General features: G+C 36.6%; 1 long non-coding RNA gene across 12 annotated transcripts in view; it reads right to left on the reverse strand.

Moving 5' to 3' along the window:
- Positions 1–19,198, reverse strand: part of LOC111096433 — a 217,399-nt gene that overhangs the window by 15,466 nt on the left and 182,735 nt on the right. For 10 of the 12 annotated variants that reach the window (XR_005361364.1, XR_005361362.1, XR_005361366.1 and 7 more), the window contains one exon: positions 8,913–9,068. This is a non-coding gene — a long non-coding RNA (uncharacterized LOC111096433). Of the gene's footprint in view, positions 1–8,912; positions 9,069–10,010; positions 10,110–11,403; positions 11,557–19,198 lie in introns of those variants that run through there. The other 2 variants (XR_005361369.1, XR_005361372.1) reach the window with 2 other exon arrangements.

The following is a 19,198-nucleotide window of genomic DNA, read 5'->3' on the forward strand; positions in this document are numbered from 1 at the left end:
ACGTTGGGACCTAGTCTGGCATGACTTGAATCAGGTCCTATCTCTAGTCTGATTGACTTGCATCAAAGAAGATGTATCACAATGCACTTCTGACTAACTGGACCATTCTGAGAAAGGGGGATATTACACTCTTCTAAGAAGACACTCCCAAATCATGTCCACAACATCTACATATATACGACTAGGTCTCAGAAACTAGTCCAACTGAACTTAATTAAAACAGCGGCAATATAATAACCAATTACTATAAGCAAAGCATGCTGCTAGATGTTTTACCAATGTTATATACCTCATATTGATGATAATCCTGTGAGGGAGGGATCCTTATATGTATTATTATCCTTCACAAATGAGAAATTGACGTTTAGGGAGCTTAACTCATTTACTCAGAATCACATAGCTAAAAATGGCAGAGTGAACTCAAAATTATCTAAATCTAAAGTTTGTTTTGTGTTCTGACCTGCTGAAAATCCGGCCTTGCTAATAGCAAAGCTATTTGAGTATATACAGTGAGCCAAAATTTACTAGATGATTAGGAAAGGATCTACCCAGTAATTATATACCTAGTCTGTAGGACAAAAAAAAATGTATACAAAATATAGCAGGGGTTATCCCTGTCTAATAATAGTGAGGGAGTACATACAAACAAATAAGATTATGAGAACTTGTATTAACCATAGCTATGCACACACAATCATACACAAGCAGGGGCGCCTGGGTGGCTCAGGTGATGGAGCATGCAACTTTTGATCTCATGGTTCTAAGTTCAAGTCCCATGTTGGGTGCAGAGATTACTTAAAAATAAAATCTTAAAAAAAAAAAAAAAAACAAACCACCAAAACATACACAAGCAAACACATAAAAAGTAAACAAAGAATTTTAGGCTGTTCCAACACAGTGCTTGTTGTGCATGGCCTGCCCTTGAGGTTGAATAGACCCTCTCTCAATATGGCATGAAAGAATAAATACATATATCAATCAGAAAACCATAATTAAATGCACAAATTTTAATTTTCATAGTTGAAAAATTTATTTAATCCCCAAAAGTATTGTATTCTAAATCTACTGAAGATAAATCTTTATAAAAGAAAATACAAATTGAATTTCACATGCTGACACTCTTTATTTTAGGGATTCAAGAATAAAAGATAAAAGAAACTAATTTTCTGTAAATCCTGATGCATTATCAAAATGGTACATTAAATTTTTTATATTAAATTATTTAACTATTTAGCACATTATAAAATTTAAAATGACATTTCTGTTTTAAATGATTACAAGGCGTTGAATCTGAATATAATTTAATAAAAGTATGCAAAACGCATTACCATATGAAGTCAATCTGATCAATTTCATAGTACTACATATTATGATGTAGAATACTATTAAAAATGTATTAACATAGTTCCCTTCAAAGCATTTTTTTCTCTCCTATTGGGCATATGACCGAATGCTTTAATTTATTCTCTAAACATTATCTCGACACTATTGATTTCTGTAAATGTTTTTAGGATTATTTAACTATAAAACATTTCAAGTTTTTAGTTTTATTAAGTATGTGATACACAATTAAACTATATGATTCTGTTAGATATCTTAGCATGTTCCCGTAATTAGACCACAGAAGTATTTATAAATTGTAATTTACTCTAATTCTGAGGTTTTTAACAAATGAGGTGAAAATAAATTTTAAAATCTGAGAAATGTAAAGGAAGTTTCCCCAGCCATGATTACTTCTCCTTTCCCACGAACTGGCCTCCTTTCAGTCTTTGCAGGACATCATGCTCCTGGTTCAGGCCTCTGCCCTTGCCATTCCTGTGTCAGCATGTTCCTCCCAGACACAGCAACATGACTTGCCCTGCACTTCTTTCTGGGCAATACTCAAAGATTACATATTAGAAAGACTTCACTCACCATCCTCTGTAAATAGTACCTCCATATACCCGCAGATAAGATAGAGGATGCCTGGTTACACTTAAGATTTCAGATAAACCATAACTAATTTTTTAGCATAAATATGTCTCCCCAAAATTCATGGAATATATCTATAGTAAAAATTATACATTGTTTATCTGAGATCCAAATTCAACCAGGTGTCCTATAGTTTTTGGCTAAGTCTGGTAACTCTACCCCATACCTCAATCTCCTTATCCCACTTTATGGCACTTAGCATCATGTAATATATTACATGTTTGCCTTTTTATTATTGTCCATCTTTCCCACCAGATGTAAGCTCCATGTTGGCAGGGATGTTTGGGCGGCTTCCTCCTGTGTCTGGCACGTAGCAGGCATGCAACTAATGCTAATTTTAGAAATCAGTGAATAAGCAACCTAAATCTTACAAATTTACCTCCTAAACATTTGTATCCTAATAACTCCTGCTCTAATCAAGGTCCTGGACCATCATCAGTCTCCCTGCTTTCAGCCCTGCTGTTCTGAGGCCCATTCTCTGTAGAGAGACATATTGATTGTTCTAAAACACAAATCTAACTAAACAACTCCCATGCATAGACTGTTCAACAGAGTCCTATCAACTAGAGAAAAAAAATCCATGCACTTTAGCATGGTGCCGATGGTCTTCTTCATGCTATTCCCACCTCTCTCTCTATCTTATCCGCCACAGCCCTCCAATAGGTTCTTCCATAACCTACCTCTCTTCACACCTCCATGCCATCAATGCACTTAATTCTCCCCATAGTACTTTCTAACCTTTTTTTTTTTCCATCTAATTTTTTTATATCCTTAAGGACTCATTTTAAGTATCATTCTTCTCCAGGAATCCTTCCCTTACATGCTTAGGCTGGACGTGTGTGTGTGTGTGTGTGTGTGTTTCCATAGCTGTCTGTGCTTAATTATGTCACAGTATAATTTGTATTGTATTAAAGCCACTTATATGTTTCTTCAACCAGAATTTAAATACTCAAATAAAAGGACAGTGTGGCATTTATCTTTGATTCATGGCACCCACCATAATGCATTGCACAGTCTTCCACCGGTGTTTGTTAAACTAGATAAATTCAACTAGGTCATTCAAATTAAACAGATACTCAAGTATATCAGATGCAGAATTCTTTTTTTTTTTAATTTTTTTTTTTTTTTATGATAGTCACAGAGAGAGAGAGAGAGGCAGAGACACAGGCAGAGGGAGAAGCAGGCTCCATGCACCGGGAGCCCGATGTGGGATTCGATCCTGGGTCTCCAGGATCGCGCCCTGGGCCAAAGGCAGGCGCTAAAGCGCTGCGCCACCCAGGGATCCCAGATGCAGAATTCTAAACTGAGGTTATTGAAAGATCTATAATGCCCAGGGGCTCTAATAAAAAGAGATATCAGTAGTTTTTCCAAAATAAAAGGAAACACTCTGTGAATAGGCTATATCCAGAGATGGCAAAAGGTCCAGATCAGTGAGGTAATAAAGTCCAGAATGTGGCCATAACCATGGGACTAAACAGAAAAGAGTAGAGTCTCAGAAGGAATTTAATCATGAGCGTATTGTCAAGTGGATTGGCAATGGCAGAAATGCTGAGATCCACAGCAGGAGATGGTATGGAAAGTAAAGGTATTAGACTGGTACTAAAACGATCGGTCTCAGTGCCAGTGACTCCATGAAAAGAGTAGATATTAGCATTTAGGATTGGAAGGTCCATTAATGTTGGGTTTCAAGTAAAGAGAAGCAGAGTGACAGGAGTTGGCTAGTGGTATACTATCTGTCAACTGGACACAAGGGACAGGTTCATCCTATCCATCCGGGCTCAAGAAAACAGCTATGAGCAAACTAGGCTTCTGTGGGATAAATTCAATAAGAGAGTAAGTGAATCGTCTCACAAGAATACATTTTGATTTTTTTAAAGTAAGTCTCATATTGATCAACACAGTACATTTTCTACCCAAATTTCACAGTATTTCTATAATCTCCCATAGAACAAAATCCCTTTTACCTTCTCCAAAGAGAAGGCTGGAGTAAGCCTACCTGCACCAGAGGTTCCTGCCTGGGGTCGGGAGATCTCAGATGCCCAGTGGGAAGATGTGGTACAGAAGGCCCTCCAAGCTCGGCAGGGAGCCCCAGCCTGGAAGTGACTATCCTAACAGCTGCCTTATCTCCCTGCATCCAGGCCAGAACCAGCACAGGACTGAACACATCCCTGGTTGTAATGTCCATCTCCATCTTCCCCCTCTCCCTTTCCACATCAAGGCAAATCAGACTTCTTCTCAGAGACCCACTTTATTCAGTTCTATACATATGGGGACATCAGCCCAAGCCCAACCCATCTTAGCACGTATCACTCTGTGGAGAATAAAGCACCCTATGTACACACACACACAAAAATAATAAAAATAACCAGGATGGAGTCAGGACAGCAAAAAGAAGGAAAATGAATGAGGAGAAGAGAAAGAGAAACCCACAAAAAAGACATTGTAGAAGAAGGAGTTGTTAGCTCTCTTTAGTGCCTAGACAAGCTCTCATCTACAAGGTGGCTCATGGCCCCTATCTTCTCCTATTGGAGAAACCTGAGTGACAAAAAGAGAAGATTCTCTAATGACAGGTTGACAGTTTAGGCCTCTACTCAGTAATTCATAAACCTTTCTTCACAACTTGCAGGGAAGCTTTAGAAATTGCTTGGGATTTCTATGTCCCCAGCTCCCATTCCTATTGAATCTGAATTTCACACGCAGATTTTAGGACTTTGTATTTAGAAATCTCTCAGATTACCATGTCATTAGGTGTGGTCCTTGTTTGGGAATTACTACTCTAGTTTATGTCAGTGCTGGGCTACTGGAAGGTTCTGATGACATGTTCTCCCCAAATCCTAAACCCTCTTCACCTGATGGTCTCCCTAAGACTGATGTCATCTTTTACCAATGTCCTAGGAAACTGTAGTTGCCCGAAGAACTTTTTCAATTCACAGCTACACAAAAACTTGTTTGAAAAAGAAACAACGAGGGATGCCTGGGTCCCTGGCTCAGCTGTTGAGCATCTGCCTTCAGCTCAGGGCGTGATCCTAGGATCTGGGATCGAGTCCTACATCGGGCTCCTTCCAGGAAGCCTGCTTTTCCCTCTGCCTGTGTCTCTGCCTCTCTCTCTCTCTCTCTCTCTCTGTCTCATAAATAAATACAAATAAAATCTTAAAAAAAAAAGAACAACGGAAGTATTCCACTATGACGCACAATTTTCTCTCTTTCTGGTTCTCTCGTTTCTTCTATTAGACTCAATCAGTTAACAAGAATCAATAAAATAAATTCACACAGTATTTCCCCAGTCAGGAACTTTGCTGTTTTTTGCTCTTGTTTTTATTTTTGTTTTAAAAAGGCTCCCTGTACCTCTTACTCCACTTCCCTACACAGCTTTTTCATCCTATTAGAGGCCCAAAAAGTGGGTAATCTATTTCCACAAAAAAAAAAAACACCTGAATTAAAATAACTTTCCAGAAAAATATAATCTTCAAAAAGTCTATTAAATAAAGAATGTTCAATAGGAAAAGAAAAATATAGTGTCCCTGAGAAGTCGGAAAATGAGGTCCGTGGACTGCAAGATGGAATCTCCCACCAGATTGCTGTTCAACTTAATTATGGTTTAAGATGTGCACATGTGAAATTAATATTTGGGATCCTGGTGATTTAAAAAATGGCAATTGGCCACCATTTGAATTCAGTCTTGTAATCCATCTTTTCCCATGAAACAACTAAATACAATATGATATCAGTACTCAGATTTCTGGAGACAGAAAGCAGTGGACCCACTTTTCAAAAAGTAATAATGCATATGTAACTTGAATACAAAAGGGGAGATTACATTAATACCAAGGGGGAACTACAAAGGTTCCATCGTTTTAGTCCCAAACCAAGAAGAAATCCCCACTTACTTCCTTAGGTCTATTAGGAATGTCATTACACATAGACCAATGTCACATTTTTACAACATTCTCTGAGCCTGTGCTATATTCACGTATGTCACAGCTTTGGGTGGTGAGAAGTACAGATGAAATTCAGGATGAGGGATCCCTGGGTGGCGCAGCGGTTTGGCGCCTGCATTTGGCCCAGGGCGCGATCCCGGAGACCCGGGATCGAATCCCACGTCGGGCTCCCGGTGCATGGAGCCTGCTTCTCCCTCCGCCTGTGTCTCTGCCTCTCTCTCTTTCTGTGACTATCATAAATAAATAAAAATTTAAAAAAAAAAAAAAGAAATTCAGGATGAGACCTAGACTAGTTTGATTGAAGTTGCACTGATAATACCCCATATTTACCAGCCACTCCTCCCCATTCTTGCTAACAGTATGCAGGGACATATGCCCCACAGAAATAAACAAAGTGACTGTCCTTTCCAAGCCTCCATTCTGGCCCAAAGAAGTTCTGAGTCCTGCTTTCTAAGTCTCAGCATCTCTTTTCCACAAATGTCTAAGACAGGACTCCCTTCTCCCATGTCCAACAAATCTCTGCTAGGGAACCAACACATCCTCTTGGAACTTTCTGGCTCCTCTCTATCAGACACTTCTGTGGGGATCATTCAATTTCATCCTCTCCATTCAGCCTTGTGACTCACAGGGAAGAAGCCTGACATAGTTAGAAGGACTTCAAAGTTGGTATTGACTCCATTACTCTCTCATGGCCGTGTAACCTTGAGTAAGATACTTTATTACACTGGAGGCTTTTTGTTTCTCTGCTTGTTTACCTAGATAAATATAGGTACTTTTTTAAAAAATTTTTTTTATTTTATTTTTTAGGTACATTTTATTTACAGGATTGTAAGTATCAAATGAGATATATATATATATATCCAGAACTGGGACTACCACAGAAGACATAGCTGGTAAATCATTTTCCTGCCACTGCCAAGATCCTAGAACAAAGTCAATGCCAGTGGGGTTGTGTTGTGCTGATGAACCCACCAGGTATTGACAGAGTGCTGATTCAAGCTGCCTCTGCTTCTGTGGCAAGATATGGCCACTTCACCCTCTGAGCCTCATCTCAGATGTATCTCCTTTGCTCATTTCTGTGTTCCTACCACACTGGCTTTCCTTAAGTTGGAACATTCTGAGTTCTCACTTTCTCCAGATTCTTGTGGAGACCTTTCTCTTGGCTATTCCTTGTCTATAGCTCTTGTAGTGTGACTACTCTTTGTCTTCAGGTCTCATTTGAAATATCATTCCTTCAGAGAAGATTTAATGACTATCCTTACCTAAAGGAAGTCCTTTGTATTATTTTTATTCCAGCATCTACTCTTTTTTTTCCTAACTCATCACAATTGTAATGACTTTATTTATTTGATTGTATAAAATAATATAGTCTACTTGAAGATCTTTGTATACATCCAGAAAAGTACCCGGTGCATAGCAGATATAAAATAAATATGGTATTTGTTGAATGAATGAATGAACAAATTATTGTCATTTCACAACTGCCTCTTGTTTTGTTTTGTTTTAATTCAATTTATGTAACGTATAACATATTATTAGTTTCAGGGACAACTGCCTCTGTTTTTAAGAAGCTCTTTTGGCTGCATTCCATTTAGATGAAGTACTGGTAGGCATGGATTCTTTTCTTAGCTTTGAGGAAAGATATTGTGAAAAAATAAAGGAAATAATAATATTGTGAGGGTCTCTTACTAAGTCATAAATATATAATAATTATCTGTGGTAATATTTTCATTAGTCAGAGAACAAGAGGCTCAATATTATAAGAGACATGGTACCGTCACCTCCTTTCGTTTTGGTTACCTCAACTATAAAATTAGGGAAGCAAACAAATGTGCATTGTGCACATTTTGAAGATTAAATAGGTTTATACATACAAAGTACCTTAAATGGTACCTGGAACACAATCAGCTCTAAAAATGGCATTTCCAGATTTGCTGGTTCAGTCTATAGCAAAGACAATTTCAAGTTAACTGGTTAATTCATCTCACTGAAGCCAGATGTGGGGAAACACAGAATCTATGCTGCACTGATCAACAGGGCCCTGCTGTCATACACAGGATTAAAGAAAAGTCTCTAATTTCTATTTAGTGATAATTAGTATAATTTAATACTTTTATTACCTGACAAGATGAAAATTTTGTTCCACTGAAATCCCTGCAGAGATTATATCCTCAAAAAGTTTTGGAGGAAACTGTATTTTCACCACCAACATGTGCCTATCAAAAAGGGTTTTAAATCCATGCTGACCAAACTGATCAGAGATAACAAAATATTTACAGATATTCTGGTCAAATGGACACCAAAGCTTCCTGGATAAAATCCATGCCAGTTGGATTTATGGTAATACATAAGTCAGCAAGTCCCTGGATTTGTCTGTTATGCTTTCTGCTATGTATTATCACGACCCTTGAAAAAAGATTCATTTCAGTACGACAACTGGTAAGATTTTTATGTGAATCCACTACAAATTCAGAATTTTGAACTGACAATAAACTCGACGTGTCTGTTCATAAAGATAAAAAGTTAAAAAAATGTTAGTGGAAAACTAAAAATAGCAAATGGTCCCATATTTATATCTCAGTAGTCAGAATACAAATAAACATCCTTGGTGAAAACACATCAGTGCTTCCAATTAAGGCAATATAATTGCATGCTTTGAAGTGGAACAATGGAAAAATCTGACAATCCATTGTATTAATATGAGACACAGACTTTAGAGACATATAAAAAATAACATTTAATCTTTGTGAGGCATCTGCTTCTATATACATTTTGCATAACATTTATGCATTGTGTGTAAACACACACATTAGATAGATAAATAGATAGCTGGATAGATAAACATATGTTAAAGAGCTAGATGAAATCTGGTGCAACCTTCTAATTCACTTTAGTAAGCCATTTCGCTGTTACTGCTGCAAGTTCTATTGTCTTCTAGAGTTTCATTATTTTCAAGAGGCGATAGAAAGGCTTTACACATTTATACTCAATTAATTTACTTACCTGGCACGGATCTCAAATGACCGATGTCTGGGTAGAGGACAGAGTCCCAAATAAAGTAGGAAGCAGCGTAAAAGCTGAGAGCAATGCTTTTTCTCTTATGTATGTCTTCTTCCAGTGTTTTATTTCATTTGTAAAGTGGAGTGCAATATACAACCACTGAAGAAAAAAAAATAACAAGTCTACTAACAATCTTATTTAAACAATTATTTGGAGTATACAATTGTTTTCCATTTCTTCATGAGATTGCATAAAACTATTATTTAGTGATCAGTTTCCAAATATCGCTGTTTCCTTTCTTTGCTCTCTAAAACAACCTAAACAAAACTAAACAGTATGTGCAAATTTCTTTGTTAAGATTCTTGGTCTCTGGTCTGACTCTGCCTACAACAGTATTTGGTTCATTTAAATTTAAGCAAAAACATCTCTTAAATTTCCTCATCAAGAAAGACCTGAACACACAGATAAAGAAAACTAGGAGGGGGATGCATTGAAGGTAACTACTTAGGTGAATAAATTGTTAATATTCCAATACCGACATTTGCAATTTATAGACCTTTATAAAACTCCATTGCAAGATGGGTTATATGCTAATGGTTATATAATGTAAGAAGAAGATTCATTAGAACATTTTGGTCTAGATCTGGAAATGAAGCGGAGAGGAAAGAGGAAGGCAGTCAGTTATGGAAGAGAGTAAGCAATTAATCACAGTTGCCTTGCACTCATCACAAATAGATCAGTTACAATTAGTTACAATTATAATCAGTTACAATTTAATTCCAATTCCGCAACCTGGGCCACAATCACAACGAATTCTTAATCACAACAAATTCTCTTCCCACCTTTTTCTGAGTTTCTTTAAGAAAAACCTTAAGCTCCTTTGTAGTACATAAAATTACTTCTCCATAATATCTGAACCATCTTCCATCAGAATTGAAAGCCCCATAATGTAAACATGCTATAATATTCCATGTTGCAATAATTTTCTATAATGTAAAATGCTATGAGATGAAATTGACTTATACATAATCTACACTGTTTTTGTCATGAAGTAGTCAATGTTGTGGATGTAGATTCTTTAGCAAAATGCACTGCACTGACCTCAGAGATGTCCTGCATCTAATATTTCTGAGTATTTCACAAATGTATCTTTGAAACTCCTTCTGGTACTCAAGATCTAAGTTTCAATCTGACAGTCCTAAGAATGAAATTGAAATATCCATCACTACAACTGATATGCAAAAGGCATGCTCTCTGTGCATTCCCATGTACACAGTTCCTGCCTTGCCAGGAACGCTTTGGTAACTGGACACTTTTGGGTCTCCCTGTCCCTTTTGTCAACCTGTAACAACACAGGATAAATCCATCAACAGAATTTTGAGACCAGGTTTTAAAAACTGAGTAGGAAACGTAACTGATCAGTAATTAGTAGCCACCATCCAAAAAAATGAATCAAGAAGTAGCATTACTAAGGAATTAATTTAACTTCTAAAAAATATATATATATAAATAAAAGATTTAGAATTGAGCTATACTTTCTCTGCTCTGATTATACCTCATATATCATACTGAATTTAGATGTCTCTTCAACACAAATTATTTGGCATATATATATTACATATTACATACATATATATGTATATTACATATACATAATACATATATGTATATGTATATGTAATTATATATACGTATATGTATAAGTATACGTATATGTATTATGTATAACCTAGAGGAAAAATCATTGTTTTTTACAAATTTTTAAAAATTGGTCATTCTTTGGTATCACATGTTGCTGAAGATATATTTTAAAGAAGGAATATTTATTTTTTTCTTAAGAAAGAAAGATAAAGGAAGTTAAAGTTTACCAAAAATACAATGTGGGAGGTATGCAAGTAATATAGGAGAAATTATCAATTGTCAAATGACATTATTGTGCCAGGAAAGTTCAACATTTACCATTTTTCCCTTGACTTCCTGTACAACTTTTCAGGGGTTAAAAGCTTTAGGGTTCAGACTCTAACATTGGGAAATCATTCTGCTGGTTCATTTAGGGATCTTTGTAAATTCTGAGAGACATTTGAAGTGTTATGGCAGGTTGAGCGTCAGGTATTTGAAAGCTCTGCACTCCTGGGTGAAGCCATTTCAAATACTAAGATGGAATTATAGTGAGTAAAAAATAATAACACATTAACTTTTAATTCATTGTTGTTTTAGAGTGTGAAGGCCTCTGAGAGCTTTAACAAAAGACCACTAAGAATAACATGCTTGAAATACACTCCAAAGAAGAAGAAAGTAAACAATGAACCTCAAATAGTTCAAGGCAAGGCACACTTACAGCATGCAGGACCAAAAATAAAAGTCTAAAGAGAAACTAAAAAGCTTTGAGACTGGCCTTTAGGATGGTGCATATGAGAAGGGGAAGAATTTCTAGCTAAAGCCTTTCAAGATCCAACAGATTATACTTTTTGATGGCCAATAGTATCATTCTGACCTTGACTGCTGCTGTAGGAAATAGCGGGGCATTCAAATATGGCCATGCATTTGCTCCACGTCAGTCAGGCACTGAGGATAATGATGGCCCAAGAATAGAGGTCCTTTTGCTATATTCTTTGTTCTCTGTGGGAGGAAAATCTGAGAAAGATTTTCTATTATACCCCAAATAGCATTCTTTCTGGCAGTCCGTAATAGTGGGGAAAAGGAAGAGAATTATTAAATGAGGGAAAAAGTTTACCTAAGAAAATATGTACATAAAGAAACTTCAGTTTATCACATGACAATATCATTTAGGAGTCTACTAGGCAATTTATGTGAATGTATTAAATTCTAAAAACATTCAGAGGTGGGAACTGTTATTTCTATTTTGTAGACATGAAAACAAGGATGGTGGAGAGTGGTAAGCCATTTGCCCAAAGACACTCAGTGACTGAGTGGTGGAGGCCAGGTTGCACCAAAGCCTATTGAGTTCAAAGTCCCAGTCTTTAACCAACGTGTATTTCTACCCATTATTAAATCTTAAGAGTTGTGGGATCATCTCGAATAAGTCCTATCATTTCATCTACCCATCTCAGCAAATATTATCCAGAAAATCTTGAATTCCACTGTATGCTATAGGGACACAGCTGACCTCTAGGTGGTTATTAAGAATTTGCCTATGAAGGGCATACTATCAAAGCTGCACCCAGCTCTTCTACCAATTAAGTTACAAAGGACCTGAGTGATAACCTCATTTCACTCAAACAAAAAGATTGTAACTCGACTGCCTAGTGAACAGAACTAAACCGCAGCAATCCATCCAGTATATGAAAAGTTTCACTCTTTAAACCGTAGAAATGACAGAAAAACTCCACAATCGTATGTGAGGAATATCCCACTGATGCAATTTTCAAATGAGGACCACCTTCTTAAAAAGCCAAACTCTTTGCAGAGATTGTTTTAATGCCAGTTATCAAAATAATTAAGGATGCCCGCACCTACAATAATCAAGTAAAGTAGAACATTAAATTTCCACTTATTGGGGCATTATTTCAAGTGTTTACAATGAAATAATTCTGTCCTCAAAATTGATCCACTGATCTAGTAGAGAGCCCTTACCTAAAATCACATTAATAATTTAATTTTCTGCAAAATGAGAAAATACTGTCTTATACAAACACCTCTTTCCATAATAGTATGAAAAGTATGATTTTAAAAATCGAGTCCTAAATATCCTAGCTATAGCTGGATAAGCTTTCAAACCTGAAATGATATGTGAATTCTGAGAAACTCTCAATTTGAACTCAATAAGATTAACCATTCACAATAGAAAGCCATTTCAAATGCAGCATTTGGGAAGGATCATCCATCACAGGGACTAGCACATTCTCCATGCTAGACTGAAGCTTGGAACTTAATGGGAAGTTACTGACAGCGTTCGTCTTCACAGCTGCCCCTGAAATTTGTTAACAAGTCAGTTCTTTTGACAGGGAGATACTAGAAAAAAAAATTCGTAATATCCCAATGAACACAATACTAGAAATGAAATTCCCTAAAAATAACTACTCCTTCGATCCTTTGAACTAAGTAAAAAGGCCTTTAAGAGGTCATCAACCAAGTGTGTTTAACAAATCTTAGCCTTATGGTTTTAAGCATCTTTAATATAACTATTTCTAGCCAATAGTAAAAAGAATTCAATGTGTCAAAATTTCCAAATTCTTCTTTTCCAAATTGCAATTCTCACATGGCAGTTCTATCATCAATTATGCCATCAGCAGCCTTTTAAAATGCAGATAGTGTAATAACATTAACCATGTTGACAATTGTCAAAACAATCTTCTATGATAGTACTACTGATCCTTTTTCTTTTTCTTTTTTTTTTTTTTGCAGATGAGTAAACTGAGGTTCTGAGACATAAAAGAACATGCCTAGATTATACTGCTAGGTATTGGCAGAATGACCAAGTCTTTTCCATTTAAGTAAAGACCTATTTTTCCATAGAGATAGAGAATTAGCCTTAGAATTGAAGTGAGAATAAATGAATTTTTCTATTTTAATGCAAATTAACAATAGTACCTTTTAAAGACTTGTAAGTACTAGAGTAAAAGAGTTAAAGCTAAGTTTTCTCACAGGCGTTTTGCATACACACACACATAAACATATACAGAGAAAGAGAGAAAGAATTCTGAGAAACTCTATATAAATATGTATACATTAAGCAAGTCATTGCTCAATAGATGAACAGGTGACTTCCTTTGTAGAAACTCCTAAAGACTGGAATAAATTCTCTGTCAAAATTCTGACCACACTGCCACCATCACCATACTCCTCACCAGCACTTCACCATTCCCTAAATTTCCACCATGAGTCATATTCTTGAGTTGAGGCATCAAAGACTCTTGTTAAAACTACTATGTGAGGCTGGGAGTGTATCACATTTAGTCATTATAAGTCATTAATATCATTCTACAATCCTGTTTAATTAACTATAATCATCTACCAGGTTCTTGAAGAACTAGATTACCCAGAACAAGAACAGGTATGTTTGATACTAGAGGATGGAGGAGGAAAAAGGTAAAGAACTCTCATAGGCTTGTCATTCCTAAAACACACATTTGAATTTATCCTGCTGGGTTCTCCTCAGAGATGAGGAAAATGGCCAGTGAACACATTAATGTGCACAACATTGTAATCAAACAGCTATTTTCACATTCTGCAGTGTATGGAATGGCTTGTCCTCAGCAGAGCCCTGCCTCCCCACAATGACACTAGACTTTTCACTCCTATGGGGTTCTTTCTTATGGTGCCACCCCATACACAATTTTACACAGCCCGTTTTCTGTCTCCTTTACTTCTTTCAAGTTCTATTTTCCATTGCTCTTCTAACAGGGAGCAAATGAAGCAGAAGTGGCAGCTAAAGGTACATTTTTCCTTTATAAACAGTAATTGCATATTTGTGGGTAAACAATCACCTAAATATCAAAGGCAGGTCCAGGACTGGTGCCAGGTGTAATAGCATAGCACATACCAAAACAGCTCCCGGAATCACAAACACCCTATCACAGACTCTTCTCTGAAAACTCCTCCTGACCCACTCTATATTTAAAGAGAGTGTGGAAAAAATAGAGGATAGTGATTTGGAACACACATTATTTTAAAATGCATTTTAATAACAATTTCAAGATTGAAAGGGTTATGTTTATATGGTTTTCTCTAAGTTTGTCCATATATTCTCATTTATCTGCATTCCAATGTCAAGAAATAAAAGATTTACCAACAGTCCTAAAAAATATTTTCCCTAAGAACACTGCTGAGGCCATGAAACCATCCACCATGTTCACCCACATCTGCTCAAGCCATGACAAGTCAAGATTCTACAGGCTTAAAAACTTTTCACTTAAAAAAATGTATAGTTTTGTCCTTTTAAAAAAAAAAAAAGCCTCCTCTCAAATAGTTACAATCTTCTAGAAACCCCATATGAAAAACCTGAGAAGTACTGAGAACCCAAAGAATAGATGAGAAAAGAGCAAGGACAGCTCACAAAAGAGGAAGCACAACTAGAATGAAAACATGGGAAAACTGTTCAAAACTATTTAGGATTTCCATTAATTAAAAAAAAAATCAAGTAAATCAAAGAGAAATCATCTTTAATCAATAACTTATTAAAAAGATAAATTTCTTTCTTTCTTTCTTTCTTTCTTTCTTTCTTTCTTTCTTTCTTTCTTTCTTCTTTCTTTCTTTCTCTATTATTTTTTTTTTATTTATGAGACAGAGAGAACACACACAGAGTGAAAGGGAAAGGGAAAGGGGAAAGCGGACTCCCCACTGAGCAGGGAGCCCAATGCAGGGCTTGAACCCAGGACACTGGGATCATGACCTGAGGTGAAGGCGGATGCTTAACCAACTGAGCCACCCAGATGTCCCATTTAGTCAATAACTTTTTAATTACGCAAAATAAAACATAGATGAGAGCACAAATTTCCAAAGGCTATTTTGGTAAATAATTTAATAATATGCGTCAAGACTATGGGAAGTAGGCTTTGAACTCAAAGAAATAAACCTAAACGTGAGAGACTAAAAGCATGTTTATAAAAATTGGTCTATCATTTGTCCTAATATTTGAAACCTAGAAATAATCTAACATCTAACGATAGAGGAAGAGGTATGTAAATGGTGTTGTAGCTACTACATTGTATTATTAGGTAAAAATGAGATGAAAATAGATTGGTGAATGGGGATAACTGTAGAAAGAAGTGAAGTGATAGGTCTGTGAGTTCATGATAGTCTCTTTAAAAACAATGAGAGACATTCTTAACCTACAGTTTTAAAAGAAAGGAAATAGCTTTTGTTGGGAGAAAAAATATATGGAAATACAGCAAAATGTGCATGATGAATAATTTCTGAAAGACTTAACTTTTTAGAGCAGTTTTAGATTTACAGTAAAATTGAGAGAAAAGTACAGAGATTTCTCATCAACTATCAGCCATACAAGTATGGAGGAGGCCACACTTGTATGGCCTCCCCCAATATCAACATCACTCACTGGAATTGCATATTTGTTACCAAAGATGAACCTATATTGACACATCGTAACCACCAAAAGCCCATAGTTGACCTAAGGGTTCACTCTTGGTGTTGTATAGTTAATGGGGTTTAGACAAACGTATAATGACATAGATCCATCACTTCAATACCATGTGGAATATTTTCACTGTCCTAAATATCCTCTATGCTCTATACATTCATCTTTCCTCCCCCTGACTCAATGATCTTCTTGTCTCCATAATTTTGCCTTTTTCAAACTACCATATACTTGAAATCATGTAGAATTTAAAAAAGAAATTAGGATCTATATTGATAATAAAAACCAATCCCCTGTACAAAAACATTACCCTTTGCACAAGACCTCTATAAAGCATGAGGATTCCTCCGTGAAAGTATAGCAGATATTGGTAAAGTAAAACCTCCAGGAAGATGGAGAAGGCTGATATGTTGATAATGATAGTTCAACTCAGAACACGAGAAGAATAATTTGTTAGAGAAGTACTACAAGTGAAGAAATGGTTTCTTTTCACAAACAAAACCCTTGGGAAACAAATATCTGCCTTTGGCAATGGAACACCTTGACAGACTGACTCAGAATCAAGACTGGAATGTGGACAAGGAAGAGAGGGGGAGAACAAAGGAGAGGAAGAACCAGAGAGCTATTCAATCACTGAATCCTTCAGAAAAAAAAAAAAAAAAAAAAAGAATGCTTCCTATACAAAGTGAAAGAAAGAAAGAAAAGAAAGAAGACAGACAAATGAAGATCTATAAAACGTTTCTGAGAGGACTCTATTTCTAATATGAGAATACTTTGGTTGCTTCTCATCTGAAAGGACGTCTATTGTTTTCCAGCTTTTCAGTATATTTTGGAAAGGAACCATGACCTGAGGTATTGTTGTCTTTGGAGATTAAGAGAAATGCAGTCCTCTGCTATCATTCTTCTGATCCTCCCCAATTATAACCAGTTGCAGGCAGTTATGTGTGGCCTTTGCAGTTTGGTGACTACTAAATAATTGGAGTTGAGATGTCAAATATTTCCCTAATGAGCTCAAGGTCCAAAGTAAACCCTGAACTGCAATCGCAATAGTGAAGCATTGCAATGTGTCTGCTTCTGGATGGGTTGGAGCTGTTATGCCTCCAAAAACATGTGCATGATTGCTTGGGGAAAAATAAAGAAAGAGCAAAAATGAGGATAAAGAAGAAAGGAATCTCTTTCCATAATAAATTAAGAGGATTATCATTTTTAAATTGTTAACTTCTATCACTTAGGTTTAGAAACTCAGCCGTGGTAGGACTGATTTCTGAACACTTCTAATTCTATTCAAATCTAACTAAATGGAGAAAGCTGGAGAAAGGAAGGTTCTTTGGAAAATAAAATGATAGTCCTCCTCAGAAAGGACTAGCGTATTGGTGGAAGCTTTGCTATTTTTGACAAAGGGGTATCTGGCACCTCGAAGCACAGATAAACACAGGTGTTACTTATGAACACAGCCAAGCCTCATCCCCCAGCGAATGCTCCATGTTGCTGCCTGTTCCCTCAGTTGGAGGTGAAGGTGAAGCAGCATGTGCCATAACCCCCAGCCCGGAGGACTCCACTGCTGCTAACTTCTTTTCTAACCAAGTAGTTAGACCTGCATATTCATGGGAGCTCTTTACTCTAAAATTTAAAGGAATAATATGGTGATGAAGGCCTATCAACATAGAGTCTCACGACTTTGGTTAAAGGTCTTCTCAGAGACTTTCCTGAAGTGGGGAGGAGTCAACATTCTGCTGGTTGACACGGCCTTCAAATCGTTTATGCCATTATAGCAGGAATGCGGGCATTTTCAATTAGCAAGTTGCATTAGAAAATAATTTTACGTAGTCCTTCCTCCTTGTTCGAGCAATCGTTGTAAGCAACCCTTGATATCGCGAACACGGCTATTTGAATTATGTTTTATTAAACACAAGCTTTCCAATCCTTTGAATCAGCATGTTGGCTTGGGAGCAGCAGGCTTTGCCTCACTATTTGGAGTGTGGACACGTTTGTGCTTGTCTCTTTTTATTGCTTTGGGGATTTTCCCAATGTAAATCCTCTTGGAACTCAACTCTCCAGCTCTGTACAGATGTACTGTAACTGACTCTTTGTTTATGATCCTGTATCCAGTTTTTTTCTTTTCTTTCTTTTTTTTTTTAATGGGAGTAGACAGATTAGATGCACTTCTAAGGGACCTATTGTGCATTGTGAGCACTCTGCACTTAATTGAAAAAAGAAAAGAAAAAAAAAAAAAAACTCACAACAACCCAGCTGCTTAATTTACGGATATCAGCAAAAGGGCCAACCATTTCGACATGGAAAGTGGAACTCCCATCATTCATAAAGCTGGCAAGAGTAGCTTCTGGATTTCAGATCAAACAAGAATCTCTTTGTTTTCCTCCAATTACTTTTTCAAACAAAACTGAGTGCTTGTGGAAGGTGCTCGTTTTCCTAAGTGAAGTCCTCTATTTTCACCAGTGAACAGGTGCAATGGAGGGAGTGGCTCTTAAGGCATTACAAATTTCCCCAAACTCCACAAGTATGGCTTACACTTAATTTAGATGTTCTATTTTTTAAGGATCAATAAAGTTGAGGCTCCGTGGCCTTAGTCTGGTCTATTCTTTGACATGATTCGTAAAACTACAATTGCAATTGTAATTTTTCAGAATCAGCTAAGCCTGGAAATAAATATACTACTTCTGTAATGTATTACCTCATACAATTTTGACTCATTTCCTTCTGTACTTGGCCCAGAGCCATCAGTATGGGGATTCCTCAGTGCCCTCCAACTAAAAGAGATTATGTATCGAGGAGGGCAAGGGCAAGGTCAATGCCAATAGCTTTCATCTGGGCCTGGCCTTATTTTTCTCCGGGCTCTCTTTCTGACCCTTCCTTTGGCAGAATGCACCCTTTTCCCACCTAACAATAAATGTTTTAGGGGATGGACCAGCGATACAAAAGCGCTCAAAATCATCTCTATCTTGATGTGATACAGTCTTTCCAAAACATTATGAGAATCTGATGGCACTTTCTTATGAAGCTGTCCTCAGAGTCCCAGGACTTTGGAATCTTCTTGAAATAAGACTGTGTGAAATAATAAGTAATTGCTGTTTTAGCAATTAAATTCTCTTGGGTGGGATCCAAAAAGGATTTGCTTTAATTATGAAAGTATTTTCAGAGGCAAATAGTCTTAAAGTGGAGTTTCAATGTATTCTGAACAGATGATCTGTAGCATGAAACAATGTCGGAAGAG

The sequence above is a fragment of the Canis lupus genome, chromosome 6, assembly GCF_011100685.1.
Source record: "Canis lupus familiaris isolate Mischka breed German Shepherd chromosome 6, alternate assembly UU_Cfam_GSD_1.0, whole genome shotgun sequence".
Lineage (NCBI taxonomy): Eukaryota > Metazoa > Chordata > Mammalia > Carnivora > Canidae > Canis > Canis lupus.